This window comes from Lipotes vexillifer, unplaced genomic scaffold, assembly GCF_000442215.2.
Source record: "Lipotes vexillifer unplaced genomic scaffold, Lipotes_vexillifer_v1.1 scaffold471, whole genome shotgun sequence".
Taxonomy (NCBI): Eukaryota; Metazoa; Chordata; class Mammalia; order Artiodactyla; family Lipotidae; genus Lipotes; species Lipotes vexillifer.
Genome location: NW_006780162.1, coordinates 2,373,808 through 2,384,717, shown reverse-complemented (window position 1 = coordinate 2,384,717; position 10,910 = coordinate 2,373,808).

Below are 10,910 nucleotides of genomic sequence, written 5' to 3'. Positions count from 1 at the left end.
TTATGAAAGACCTACGTTAGTACCTGTTTTCACTCACCAGAAGAAACCCAAGGAGGATTTTCGCTTTTACAAAAAGAAAAGGGGGAACCACGTTCAGCGTTTGTTTTGCTGTGAACCTTTATAGGGGCAGCTCGGCCAGAGCAGCAAGAGTGGCGCTGTCAGGCTCTTTCTGGGGAACCACATTCCGCAACTCAGCCTCAAGTCGCCATAGCTTTGAACTGTGTCTGTGAGCATCTGTACTTGATCTCGATTTATTTTGTGCATCCATGAGCAAGATGTGACCTAAGGTCATGGCTTCTTTGCTTTATGCCATTTCAGTTAAGGTTTCATAGAACACTCTGCTTTCAGATAGTGGGGAAAACCTGTAAATGGGTTTTAAGCAGAAGAATATGCTGGATTTCAGAAATTGTTACAGGGAGCTGTTGATCTACCAGTGTAAAACAAAGGCAGGCTCTAACTTCAAAGGTACATTTAGTACAATTAAAGAAACACAGTTTATATTTTTATTAAAGAATTCTGCAGCTAGGGCATACAATTTCTAAATCTTTCTCTAAGAAAAGCATTTGCCGTTACTCCTAATATAATATTATCCAGTTATAAACTGAACCTTGAGACAAAACCTTAACAAATAAATAATATTAATAGTCTCCTTAGTGAAAGTCATATTCATGCATACAACCGCTGAATCAAGGGCTACGATTCAAGCACTTTTATTCATTTCATTGGCCTCTTAGTTTATGAGCACCATCTGAGGCCTATAGAAAAAATTTTTTCTGAGTTTCTCCTGCCCAGTAAATAAAATAGAAAACTAATTGCTGGTTAACATGTAAAGTTGGTGGTTAAATCATCTGTCAAGCATGTTACTAATCCCAAATATGAGACTATCAGGTTGTGAGGATAATAAAATGCCCTTGGTCCAAATGTCTGTGCACTTGACATTGCAGTAGTGGTAACAAATAGCCCTTCTCCAGTGTCTTGCTGTTCTATGGACAGTTCATCTGCCTGAGCTCAGCACAGTTTTTAAAATAGTTCTCTTGATTGATTTCAAACAGAAGATAACTGTGATCCATGATATCACCTAATGCTCTTCCTTTATCGGAGATCTCTATTTTTCTAAGCCAAACATGTTTCAGATTGCAGAATGTTCTTCCCAGAATCATTCTGAAATTTCTGGCTGCCTTACTTGTTTACACATATTTTAGAACTATTTAAATTTCCACTTACAATTTGCTCATCACACACACACAAAAATGCTTTAATATCATGGCCAGTGTCTTGGGTCAAATTTATCTAAAATGAGTACAGACCATTCTCAGTTATCCTTGGTAATTAGAGGCAGGAATGGTACTAGTAATTGGAGTCACAGAATGTTACCCCAGCCTAATTTTAGCCATCCATTTCAGTCTTTTACTCCACCATACCCTTTAGAGCTGTTAACAAGTGATTACATGGACACGTTTCCTTTTTGTTTCATGTCCACTATTCCCTGCTCTAATGTCTAGTGGGAGGGGTTGGGTAATGAAAGGGACCACCAAAATAACAATAATCATAAAAGGCGGCTAATGGAAAGGAGAAACAAAAGCATGGCTAACATATGCAATATTACCTCCAATGATTCAAGAATTGCCTGTAAATTATTATAGATAATAAATTGCACGTCATACTCCATTTGGTCCAACACAATGACCTGTTTGGCTGCTGTGAAAGAACCCAGCTCTGTTTTTGATAAAGGTAATCTTAAATGCTGAGGCAACGTTTTTCTCTCTCTATATTTACCATTAAATTAGGATGATAGATTGAAAAACATGTTGTGTGTTTTAAAACTGACTACGTTACTCCCTTACTTTCATTTACTGACAATACCAAATTAACAAGAGGCGGTGTTAAACATCGGGAATGGTGCTATACAGCTGATGCATTTTGATGCTTGCACTACTAGTTGTGCATCACAAATACGAACATTTTATCCAATGACCCAGCTTTAGTTAAATATCCAAGTTAGACCTGCTTATGTTCAGTCCAGTTGTTTGTTGATTTGCCATATTTTTAGAAGTGGTGATCCCTACCAAATCAAGTCCCCGTTTTACAAAGACAAAAGTAAAACCTACCTGCAATATTCATGTGGCCAACAGAAAAAAAAGAGAATGCTTATAAAGAATTACAGCAAATACATTATTTCCTGTTTAAATATATCCTGATGATATATAGGGTTGACTGTATATTTATGTTATGTGCTTTATAGGTTTCCCCTCACATATCCAAATACTTTTTATTTACATACAATTAAATAAATTTTGTCCTCTTTAAAGATGGCCAGTGAGTTTTTGTACAAAATCTTTATTTTCTTAGCTTTAAGAGGAAAACTCCTAAAATATGTGATAATTATCTGTTTGGTTCTTTCCCCTGGAAGAGTTTTTCTCTAGGTATGGTTATAAAACCACCTAGAGAGAATCACTGAGCGTGATTGTTAGAAGGGCCAAGTTCAGCTACAAAATTTTAAATGCACACACCCTATAATCCAGCAACTGCATTTCTAAAATTTTTTCCTACATGTGAACAAAGACAAATGAACAAGGATTTTTTGATTTATTGTTTGTTATATAAAAGACTGTAAATAATTTAAATGTCCATCAATGGGAACTGTTAAAGTATGGTATTTATGCAACTGTTAAAAAAAAAAAAGACTGATTCATATGTAAAATTAGACAACAGTATCCAAGATATATTGCTAAGAGAAAAAAAGCAAGACATGTTTAATGTACCCCCAATTACATTTTTGCTAACTACAAAAAATGTTATTCATATGGCTTGTATATATATAGAGAACATTTCTGGAAGGAAACAGAAGAGAACATTAACAGTGTTCAGCTCTGGGGAGGGAAGTTTGGGCTCTGGGGTGGGCCTGACTTTTTCCCTTATGCACATGATGATTTTTCAGTTTAAAACTTGTATCCAAAATTATATTAAATGCAGATTCCTGGGGCTATTTAAGACCTAATGAATTGGGATCTTGGAGTATGGGACCAAGATATCTGCCTTGTATTGGACTGTCCAAAAAGTTCGTTCGGGTTTTTCGTAAGATGTCACTGAAACACCCAAACGAACTTTTTGGCCAACCCAATAAATAAGCTTATCAGTTGATTTTTATGCTCACTAAAACTGGAGACCAGCTCTCAGCATATTTAAGTGTAAAACATTCCAATTGATTTCTTTCTTTTTTTTTGAAAAAGCAAAAGTGAGTTTATTAGCATTGTTGTTTTCTTTTGATAAATGACTACTAGTGTAACACCTTGATAAAGAGAAGCTTGAGAGCTACTGTTATATTTTAACAAATTAAAAATAATTTGTTTTCCTGTTACAAAAGTATTATGTTACGTGTTTATTAATACTGAATTTGGTAAGCAAATAAGTATATATTAGTATATTGAAGTGAGTGTAAAAATAAGGAGAAAAAATTTAAATGTACTTCCAATACCCAGATATAATCATTGCAATATCTTTTATACCCTTTTACTGTTTGTGCATGTGTTTCTCAAAAACAATTTTATACTTTTAAAGTATAATTTATAATTAAATTTTATTATAAATTATAATTATAAAGCAAATTATAATTTGTTCTTTGCATGAACGCTCTATCAAGGACATCTTTCCGTATCAGTAGATGTGCATCTTCAGTACAGTGGTCTCAACCAGTTTTTTCACTCCAGCACAACTGAGGCATTAAACACAGTTTTGATACTGTTATTCTGTCAACTCTTTTTTTAAGGGGTGAGGAGATGAGGCAGAGAGGAGGGAGGAAAAACGGTCAGTTTAAGTCAAAAAAACTCCAGATGACAAATACCTATCTGCAACATCATTTTTAATGATTGTATAAACTATAATATTTTAAAAACAAATTCCCAATTGTTAGCCATTTAGGTTGCTTCTAATTTTTGACCATAGTGTGTAATATTGTGATAAACACTCCTCCCCACCTCCAATCAATTTCAAATGCTTTTCCTGACTCCCTCACATTGATTATTTCCTTTTATGCATATGACATTCTGATTAATTACTATCCATGGAGCACTCCTAGTGTATAGTATTTTTATTCCACTGTCTGTCTCCCTAGTCTCTTTCCATTCAACAGATGTAAACTGGGCTCCCATTAGAACAAGGCAGGCTGATGCCAAGTGCCTGCCCTTGAGTGGCCCGTGTGCAGAGGAAGCTGCTATTGCTGGAAGTGATGATGCAATAACAAAGCTAAGGGAGATGAGACTTGTAACCTGTTTAAATGAAACTGTAATTAATAATATAAAAGACACAGAGAGGTTCAGTAAAACGAATGCAGAACTATTCCTAGGTATGTCTGTTTGTCAAATGAAAGATGCAGACAACAAGTGCTAAACTTACAGTTCTCAAACTCTTGGGTCTCAGGTCCATGAAAACCAATGAAGTCCCAACGATCTTTTGTTTTTGTAGGCTGTATCTTATTGATATTTACCATATTAGAAAGTGAAACTGAGAAATTTTAAAAATTATTTAGTATTGCTTCATTTTAAAATAATAATGAGCCTACTATGTTAATATAAATAACTTTTTTTGAAAAGTAACCATATTTCCCCAAAATTTTTTTAGTAAGAATAGCAGCATTTTTTTACATTTTTGCCAATTTCTTTAATATCTGGCACAATAGAAGACAGCTGGGTTCTTATGTTTGCTTCTACATTCAATCTGTTTTGATATATGGTTTTGATTGACATATATGAAGGAAATTCAGCCTCATACCTATATGTAGTTGGAAAGAGAGGAGTATTTATTTTAATAGTCTTTTCAGATAATTGTAGTTCGGTTGTTTTTTTTTTTGATACCACAACAAAACTCAACAAGTGGTATTTCTTAAAGGTTATTTGCACTGTGTAATCTGACACCATATCATATAACTTTTTGTAAAACGTTACATTAAAAGCCTGTTTTGCACTGTGAATGGCTCTTTTGCCCATTTATGATTTTGTAACATAATGCTTTAGTAATTTGGAAAATACTCATCTACTGAGTTTTGTAGATCTTCCAAATGTTTTCATATCTCAAACAATATTTTTTAAAATCATATGATAACTGTGTGGTTCCATTTATATGAAATGTCCAGAATATGCAAATCCATAAACAGCAAGTATATTAGTGGTTGCCAGAGGCTAGGAGGAGAGAGGAATTGGCACGTGGTATCTTTTGGGGGTGACAAAACTAGATAATGGTGATAGTTTCACAAATTTTTGAATATATAAAAACCATTGAATTATATACTTTAAAAGGGTGAATTTTATGGTATGTGAATTATATCTCAACGGGGAAGTGGACAAGCTCATGGAGGTTGATATAAGCTTTCCAGAATTCTTATTTCCTTTGGAAAGCTTAAATATTATCATTGGCAACAAATACTGCAGTTATTTTCCTTGAAGTGACAGCCTCATTTTCAATAATGTATCTGCCAAACATAAACATGGTATTTCACGAAAAATCCATAGTTGAGTTTGCAACTCAGTTACACAAGTGCTTTTCCTCAAGACAACCAATGGACTTCGATTTGCAGCTGATGTGCCTTGTGCATATTTTCCATTTCGAAACCAAGCAGGACCCTGCAGGGCCTTCCCAGGGACACAACCCCCTACCCCCACCCCACATCCCTCACCTCTTATTTGTAAAAAAGCTCTAGCCTGCTAGGCCTTCCCTATGTTCCAAAGAGCAAATTTAATCAGAGAACTGAGAAAATGCAGAAAGAAAGGAAAGCAGTCAAGCAAGTCAAAAATAATAATGGGTTAGCCATAAGACAAAGTCAAGGACCTTTAGTTCTTCATCAAGGGTGATAGATAATTTCCCAAGCCATATCCTTGAGTTGTTTTGCAGATACTAAAACCCCCACCAGGTGGAAGAAGTTAACTGCATGCTGACCACCAGCAATGTAGACCCCAGACGAGTTGGAACCAGAAGGTTGATGACTGAGATTCCCAAAACTTCATCCTAGTACGTCACCATCAACCAATCAGAGAACTGTGCGTGAGCTGACCACACACCCTGTGACCCCCTGCCTCACACTGTCTTTAAAAACCCTTCCCCGAAAGCTATCAGAATTGGGGTCTTTTAAGCATGAGCTGCCTGTTCTCCTTGCGTGGTACCCTGCAATAAACACTGCACTTTCCTTCACCACAACCGGGTTGTCAGTAGATTGGCTTTGCTGCTCAAGTGGACCCAAGTTTGGCTTGGTAACAATTTTGTCACGCAGGATATTAAAAAGATGTGCAGTCAAGAGTAAAGACTTCATAAAAGGTGGTCATATTTACTGTTTCCTCAGGGATGTCCTTAAGGGAATCTGGCCGTTATTTGACCGCAAGCATAGCAATGAAAAATACAATGACCTCTGGTGCGTTTTGGTGGCGTGGCTTTGACTCGTGCCGAGACATTAGCAGCACCCAACACTGCTGCTGCACCATCAGTGCAAACCTCAACACAGCTGCTCCAGGATCAACCACGAGAGTGAATCAAGTTATTCAGTATTTTGAATGGTTCAGCACCCCTTGTGTTTGCTTCCAAGCATTCACATAAAAGATCTTTGTCCAGTTGGTGTGATACCAGATGAACACAAGCAAAACAGCGAGACCAGCCACATCTATTGATTTGTCCATTTGTGAGACAGAAGTACGATTCTGCAGAGAAGATACTAACTCAGCCTTCCTGTTTGCAGCTAAATCTTTGATCTGACAAGCTACTGTATCATTACAAAGTGGCGCTGCTGTAATTTCTTCTGCGGACTCTCCATCCAGCCAGCATTCAGCAGTGTCAGCTGTAAGGCTTACATGCCTTTCTCTGGGTGCCAGAGGCACTTCCTGTGATGAAGCACCCTGCACAGTCACCTACCTTGCAGGGTACTCAATGGCTTTGCCTCTCTGGGTTGAAAAGCTATAACAATCAATTTCTGGCTTTTAATGAACTCATCACATTTACATTTAAAATATTCAATTCCTCTTTCTTTAGACTCTGAATGATGTCTCTTAAAATGATGCCACAACTTAGAAGGTACCAAAAGGGTAAAATTTTAACATGATAAAGCCATGGAATAGATAGCTTTTGAGTCATATTTTGTTTCATATTTACACTTTTTTAGTAGATTTCTGATTCATCTTTTTCTTCATGTTTAGGCTTAGATGGTGCAGCTGTGAGCTAAGAAAGTGAGATTTCTAATCTCCCTTTTTTAAAGCTAATGAGCCATCAGCGTCTAAGAAAGGGAAACTGAGTCAGGGCAGATCACTGGCAATGCATTAAAGATGCTACAGATGAACTGCGTGGACTTCCGACAATGAAAACAGAGAGAGTCGGGCCAAAGGTCTCAAATTGGCACTGGGTAGCCTCTTCCATTGTCAGGTGAAGTGGAAAGAGGTGTGAGTTCCTTGGGAAGGCCTGGTCCCCAGTGGAGGAAAGTATCAGGAAGAAGAGAGGACTGAGTTTGGGAAGGTCCCAGTGAGCCATGTTCCACTCTGCTATTCAGCCCTTTCCCCGGTTTCCCCTGAGAGCATGTAAGGGCCTTGAAGAAGAATATATTTATTAGTATTTAAATAAGTTTACAATATTTATTTATAGAAAAATGGGCAATAATTTAGTTCATCAAAAGCTTGGAAAATTTTCTGGCCAACTAAATTAGTATGGTCTCTCATAGTACACTCAAGGTCCTCCCCTTTATAATTTCAAATATGACCTTGGGCAAATTCCATCACCTTTTCAAGTTGCACTGGCCAAACGTGGTTTTGGCTCTGAAAGGAGAGGTGGTGTGGCATTTGTGGTTAAGAACATAGACTCAGTAGGCATAGAGCTGAATCTCAGCTTTACCACTTATTAGTCATAAAACCTTTGGAAAATTAACTTGCCCTCCCTGAGAATAATTTAGGCTTTGCCGGCCATACAGTCTATATTGTGGCTATCTAACTCTGTCACTGTGTGTCATAAACCGTGGCACAATAAAACTTCATATACAGAAACAGGTGGCTGGTTAGATGAGACGTATGCCATAGTTTATAGACCCCTGGTCTATAAGACAGAAATATCATCACTTACCTTCAAGGCTTGCCGTAAGAATTAAATCGGTTACTACCTGTTTATTTCTTGGTAACCAGTAGACAATCAATGGATTGTTCCTAAAGGATTGTGCCTATTGTTCCTAAAGTTATTCCAACTCAGTCCGTGACCATGATCTATGGCTCTCAGACTTTCTGGATGGGCAGAACAGATTTCCCAATGGAAAATAGCTTTTCTGAATGAAGATCTCTGTTTGAGGGAACGTGATAAGCAGGAAACAGCGAGTCCTTCGTAGCTCCCATCCCTGAGGTTTCCATGTTGCCAGGGCAAAAGAATGCTACCCAATGTGCGGACGATCTCATTTCAAAACAATAACCATGTAAAGCTAAGATGTTAATTTTACTTTGTAAAATGACCTGCTACATAATAGAATGCTTTTAACTGCAGGTGCACACCTTTCTTTAGTATGGTGGTAGCCTGTCTACTTAACATCAAACCAAAGGCATCCATTTCAAGTTGAAGCCAACTGTTCAGAGTGGAAAAGCTTGGATTCTCTCTCACACTGTATCATATCACAACACAAACTGAAGGTAGAGGTCATTACACTAAAGCTCAGAGCAAAAAACTATGCTGCACAGATGTTTTATGTAAGGTCCTTTGATATATTCTTCAGCAACTGGGCAGCTGGTTTGGGTAATAAATGAGGGCTGATGACCATCTTGTACACAAGCAGCTCAGAAAACAGCAACAAGTGGTAACTAGTCATTTGACCCGACCCCTGCTTCCCACCCCTCCCCCAAATATAATCACAGCCTAAATTCTTGGCCCTACTCAATAAAACAAAACATTGTGGATTCCATATAATCGAGGTTTAATGCATGTACCTTGCCAAACTGTTCAGGAAAAAAAGCAGCAATGAAGTTGACATTGAGTATAATGTATTTATTTTTTTAGTTTATAAATTAAATATTCACATTTGCTATTGTTAATAAATTGTTCTTGGACTTCCCTGGTGGCACAGTGGTTAAGAATCCGCCTGCCAATGCGGATTCAAGCCCTGGTCCAGGAAGATCCCACATGCCATGGAGCAACTAATCCCACGTGCCACAGCTACTGAGCCTGTGCTCTAGAGCCTGCGAGCCACAACTACTGAGCCCGTGTGCCACAGCTACTGAAGCCTGTGCGCCTAGAGCCCGTGCTCCGCAACAAGAGAAACCACCGCAATGAGAAGCCCGTGCGCCGCAAGGAAGAGTAGCCCCCGCTCGCCTCAACTAGAGAAAGCCCGCACGCAGCAATGAAGACCCAACGCAGCCAAAAATAAATAAATTAATTAATTAATTTAAAAAAATAATAAATAGATTGTTCTTATAACACTAAATATATAAATCATCAGAAAATATCAGCATTTTACTTTTACAATTACAATGGTGAAAGAGAGCCGAGTAGAAACGCTTTTGAGTGAAGAGATAAGAAAAGGCAAAAGTATAAAATGCTGTGACATTTTACTCTGAAATATGTCATGAACAAAGCAGATTTATCTGTCCACATGAAAGCTGTCAACAGAGGCAGAGAGGCAAACCATCATCGCCTCCCTATTGAGGCGGGAGAGAGAGGCAAAATGATAGACCACTGAGAGTGCTGGTGCCGTGCAGGATTTTAGGTTGATAATATTGCTCCTATTTTAGTAAAAATAATTATAATAAAGTAATAAGGCACTCAAATTATGAGGACAAATAATTATTGAAATAATCTAATAACCTATGCTATTTAACTATTACTTTAAAGTAGCCAACATATTAACAACTCATTTTTAATTATTTAGCTTTTAGCATCTATATTTATCTTATTATCTTTTATATAGATAGTAAGTTTTCAAATGGCCATATATGTGTTCTTACTGATTCATGTTGAATCTAGATTATTATACATGCCCATAAGCTTTCAGAACTCAGTTGATAAAACATTACACATGAAATTTTTTAAGCTGTTGGCATTTTGCATCGATGTTACAAATGGGTTGTAATTTGGTATTTACGCAGTTATGCTGTGCACACACACAGCTGCCGTATACACGTGGTATTAACCTGTCACTGAAAACCTGGCCCGGAGTGAAGTCTGTAACTTCCGGGCGAAACGAGGCAGCGGGAGCCGCACAGAAGCACGGGCCCTCCGCCAGCCTGCCAGCCACCAGATACAACTTTGACAGGCTCTTCATCTGCCAGGAAGGAGACTGCGTTTGATTTCACAGATGTCCCTGGAAATCCAAGACTGAGTGTTAAGGGTGTGTGGATGGGGGTTAAAGTCTGATCTGATATGAATCCAGGTTTAGTAAAACAGAAAAGAAAGAATCTGTCATTAAGCTATGGCTATGGAGCTGTTCCAGAAGGAGTGAGGTGGGGAGGACAGCCAGAGTCCCCTTCTTCCCCACCATTTGGGAGATTCCAGGGCATCACAGGAAGTTCCTCTAGAGGGAGGCAAGCGCAGGGTTGGGAGGGCATTATTTTTCTGTGTAGCGAAGTGGAGATTGCAGGCAGGAAGAGCTCATAGCGTTGATAAGGTGATGGGAGGTTGAGAGCTACTTTGCTCTGAAGCCTAAAAGGAGTCACGAGACTATTTGCTGCTGTGAGCGCCTTGTCTGGGTACTTAATTGCCATGAGAAAGTAGGAAGAAAACAATTGTTAAATAACCCATCTCGGGGAGGCAGAATTTTCTCCCCTAAAACTGTACCACTTTTGCCCCTCTGCCAACTTAACAGAATACAAAATGTACTTGGGTTTTCACTCAGTTACCCACAGCCTGTGTTTTTAAAATTCCCTGTTACTCACATGTGGAATCTAAAAAACACAACAAACTGGTGAATATAACCA